Below are 5311 nucleotides of genomic sequence, written 5' to 3' on the forward strand. Positions count from 1 at the left end.
AATACTCCCAAAATCCAAATATATTTACATTCCATTTGTTACTGTTCGTTGATTTGACTTTGACTAGTCTCTTATTTTCCTTGATGAGATGTTTTAAACTTTTTTGTAACGTTGATCCAACCCATGTATTTTACTTAATTCAAGGGGTCATCCATTTGCAAGTGATCTATTTTGTCATTGTCACTTTTTGAAGGTTCTTCCACATTTGCATTATCAATCAAAGAAATTTCTTTTCTCGTCTTACTTCTTGAAAATTTAGAGGAGGATACGATATTCACAAAGGGTTTGATGAACATGGGCCTCCTCTGTCTCTGAATCCACTAGATCCTCTTTGACATGCACTTCTTCCTCACTGTCTTTCGCTTCCTCCAGTGGACCCTCTTTGACAAGCACTTCTTTTTGGTTGATGCTTGATTTCTCCTTAACCTGGGTCTCTTCTTCCTTGTATACAATATAATGTTCTCTCTAAGCACCTTCCCACCATTTGGGCCTTCGGTTACTTTTACAATCTCTATTGTTCGATAATCGCTTGGGGAAATTTTTGATTACATGCCTTGTTTCATAACATGCTCAGAAACAAAATGAAACATTTTCATAACCAATCCTCTCGACCCATACATAATCTAAAGCCGTTAAGTTTATCTCAGCAAGAAAACCTTTATTAAAATCCATCTCCATGCATATTCGAGCATATGTGGGCTAAGATAATGCTCAGTTTTTGGGCTACAACAATTTTTTTTCCCTATTGCATTTCCAATAGAAGTTAGCGAAGAGAGATTCCAAAGATGTAGGGGAAGGTTCAAAAGCCTTACCCAAACTGAAGCTAAAGAGATCGACGCTGTAACCAGATCAAAAGAGGGAGACTAGGGATGCATGAAGAGACTAGCACTTCCCTAGAACTAGGGTCCTGAATAAAAGTAATCTTCTTATCCTCAATATTATCAAAAGAAATAATGAAAAAACATGAGCCAGAGGGTAAATATTTAGATCTTGGGACAAAGTGGTTTCCACATGTTTGAAATCCAATTATGGCAATCAATTAGTCGTGGCAAAAACCCATTAAATCTACAAACCAAACCTAGATCTGAAATAATATTTTGCATTACTGAGGGCTTCATTCCTAAAGGAACATTAAAGGTAGGAACTTATTGAACTACTGGAAGAACATATCCATATTTCAGCATGGCGCTTTAAAAGGCCTTGACTTGAGTTTCCCTAGAAGAAGAGATTGCTAAACCAATCGCCATTCCTTCAAGAAATACTTTCTTTGCTGTGGAAACACAAAGATTCACCATTATTTGAAGGTTTGCAAAACATAAGAAAAGGTAGTTGGCTAGGGCGAAACCCTAGCCGTCACAGAGGTATGTAGAGCCCAATCTGTCTCCATTGCAAGAGAATACATGCATATTCTTAAGAAGCGACATTCATTTATATTCCTTCACAAATGATCATTTTATACATTTATCATCATAATTCCTCAAAATCCCTACTAAAAATATAGTCTTCAATAAGACAACACCACATTATAGTTCAATATTTTTTATAATGCCATAACAAGCTTACTTATAAAAACATGAATATTAGGAGCATGTATAGAAAAATAAATAAATATATCAAAAATGAATTAGAGAATGAATAGAGACACCCCCTCTAATCTCCTCCATAGCCAATGATTATTGCATGTGCCATTGACATTCCTTTGATCAATATTTTGCAACCATACTCAATTATCTAAGAATATGAGTAAAAGAAATAAACTCGAAAGCATCTACAATTTATTTTAGATGTTCTCTAATTGGTCCAAGAATAATATTGTGACCGAGACAAGATCATTGCCTCCTATTGATCACAACAAAGGAGTTTCCAAAAATCTAAATGTGGGTTACAGTCCTCTCCAATGCACATTTTCACAAAAGTCTCAATACCATGAGCTTTGTGTAATTGTTCAAACAAATCACTAAACCTGCTTTGAACTTTACATGGTGATTTTAGGAAAAGTAAAGAATTCCTCCAACACTACTAAACTCTAAAGGAGCCTACCAATATCTATAAATATACCCCAACATTTCAACTTGTCAATTAAAAATTCGCCCCATTGTCTTTGAACTCCTCGATTAATAAGCATTCCATAGTTTGAAATCATATATTTCACGTAAGCACAAACTTGAAAGAATGGAATAAGATTTGAATACATTTTATGGGGGCTTCTAGCTAGTTAGATTCCCCACATGAATAAACATGGAATATATTTTTATTCTTTTAATTCTACTTTTAATTAACCCATCTTCTTAAATTATAGTCTTCTACTAACTCATCACCCCACAAGTTTGACACTTTTGAAAATTATTCAACCTCCTTCCAAATTCATTGAACATATGGACAATGAATAATTTAATGAAATTCAATTTCTATCTCCTTTCTATGCAACACACATCCACATACATTGTATACACTTCTGCAATGCCTCCCATGTCAATAAGCCAAAAAAACATTATAGGTTTTTTAAAGCATTTAATTTCTAAATTTGACCCACCACTATATAATCTCCTGAAATTTTGAAACAAACATATCTTTGTAACTAATATAAGCAAAGTATTCTCCTCCATTCTTATTTTTTTCCCATGTAGCAATGTCCATATCCTCCCTTGATATAATATGTCTAATATGCCCTTTCTTGGGACTTTTAGATAAGTGTTCCATAACATTATTTGATCCCCATACATATCTAAAGAATGTGGTTACCTCTAGCCTTGCTGCCAAATGTCTATAGCTAAGGAACCTTGTACAAACTCCACTTTATTGAAAAAAAAACAATAAAATATTCTAGCAATCTTAACACATCCTTAAACATAATCAACTCCTATCCTCACATACTCGCAATCGTGAACTTTCCAAGCCAAATGTTCTCTAATAATTAGAAAAGTATATACTAGAGCCTTGTAATGGTTAAGATCCATTGATAATGTATAAAGTGTCCATTCAAAACATTAACTCTTGCAAAGTTACTTTTTATCTATAAATTTTATTGGGAAAAAAATATAATGTAATAATAAATATGTAAAATATAAGTTCAAAAATTGGCAAATATTTACAAAGAAAGTCAAATGTCTTGCAATTTTAACCTTTTTTAATTTGATAAGACCCAAACATGACCATAATATATTTGTCAAGAATTATAATTTTAAATTACTATCTTTTTTATAAGCTAGCTTAACTTTATAATATGCAAAATATAATACATGCAGAGGTGGTTGAGGTTTTCCAAAATAGAACCCAAACCTTAGTCAGGTGTTCAATTAGATAAGAATAATGAATTAGATGGTTTTTAAAATGTATATTAACATATCTAATTATGCCATATAGAGAGCTACCCTGCCATTAAAACTATTAGACAACGAGCATCTAAGTAGCATAACTTGAGAAGTAAGTAAAAACATAGACAAATTAAGAGGGAGTATGAGGAGGGCCTAATTGAAGGGAGGCCTCCAATCATTTTCCTTTGCATGGATTATTATCCTTTAGCTCATCCTTTATGATGATAGAATTGGTTTTCATTCCCTTGGAAGTGGATACTCAAGAGCTCCATATTCTCCTCCTTTTTATCATATCCTTCACCATAAACTCTGAATGTTATGAAACCAGCTCAAGAAAAGATAGAAAAGATAGATCAACGCCTTAGAATTCAGCCTCTTCGAGGGGGAAACCTCCTTTACATTACATAAATGAACAATTCTTGGATGATTCAAATGACAAAACCTCCTTTCTATATATAGGAGTCTAAGGAGTCACAATATAACCAGCCGACCTAACAATAATAATATAAAGCCACAAAAATAACAATAGAGGGATTCTATGGGGCACAGTAATAACAATATGGGGATAATAGGGGCACAACAATATTAATAAGGATGCAACTACAATAGTAATGGGGTAATCACTAGTATTATAGGGACCCAACATGCCCCTCTCCTTCAAAAAAGTGTTGTCCTCAACGCTTGAGTAGTTCTGGATGCTTCTGTATAAAATTCTCATCCTCCCATGTGGAATCTTCAGCGGATAAGTTCTTCCACTTGATAAGATACTCTGAAATTGATCGATTTCGTAGCTGTCGAGTTCTTGTTTCTGTGACTGCTTCCGGTTCCAATATAATTTTTCCTTCCTCGTCAAGTTCTGGCAATATTGTTTGAACTGGGAGCTTGTCGCCTATAACCTTCTTTAAACATGAAACATGGAAAACTGGGTGCAATCGAGAAGCTGCAGGAAGCTCCAATTTGTATGCCATAGTACCAATCTTTTGCAACACCTTGTACGGACCATAATACTTTGGTGATAATTTATTATCCTTCTTAGCTTGCTTGAGGGACATTTGCTTATATGGTTGTAGCCGTAGGAATACCCAATCACCTACATCAAAACTTCTTTCACTGCGATGTTGATCTGCCTGTTGTTTCATTCTATTCTGTGCCAACACGAGGTTATCCTTTAAGAGTTGGAGGACTTGTTGTTGATGTTCGATGTGATGTTCCACTGCTTGAACCTTAGAATTTTCTCTTAAATATGATGTGATGGATGGTGGTTGATATCCATAAAGTGCCATAAATGGGGTCATTTTTGTTGCTGTATGGAAGGAAGTGTTATACCACCATTCAGCCAGAGGCAACCATTTGACCCATTGTGTCTGTTTATCAGATACAAAGCAACGAAGATATCCTTCCAAACATTTGTTTACTATCTCAGTTTGCCCATCAGATTGAGGATGATAAGATGAGCTATGAGCTAACTGAGTACCAAGACAAGAAAATAATTCTGTCCAAAAATTTCCAGTGAAAATGGGATCTCTGTCACTTACAATAATCTTTGGGTTTCCATGTAGCTTTTGAATTGTTTCCATAAATGCAGTAGAAACTGTACTGGCTTTAAATGGATGTGATAATGCACAAAAGTGTGCATACTTGGTAAGTCTGTCAACTACCACCATGATGACACTCTTTCCCTCAGACTTGGGTAAACCTGTGATAAAATCCATTGAAACCTCCTCCCAACGTTGGCTTGGAATGGATAAAGGTTGTAATAGACCCGGTGTCTTAATTGTTTCAACTTTATTTTGTTGGCAAACCAAACATTCCGCCACAAACTTTTGAATATCTGATTTAAGGCCATCCCAAAAAAATTCCTTCTTAACCCTGTGGTAAGTTTTTAAAAATCCTGAGTGCCCTCCTAAGGGAGAAGTGTGCAATTCCATAAGAATCTTTTGTTTTAGCTGGGAATTCTTACAGAGGTATAAGCGATCTTTGTACCATAACGAATCATT

The sequence above is a fragment of the Pinus tabuliformis genome, chromosome 2_1 (assembly GCF_031772625.1).
Source record: "Pinus tabuliformis cultivar Carrire ecotype Pingquan chromosome 2_1, CPIR1, whole genome shotgun sequence".
Lineage (NCBI taxonomy): Eukaryota > Viridiplantae > Streptophyta > Pinopsida > Pinales > Pinaceae > Pinus > Pinus tabuliformis.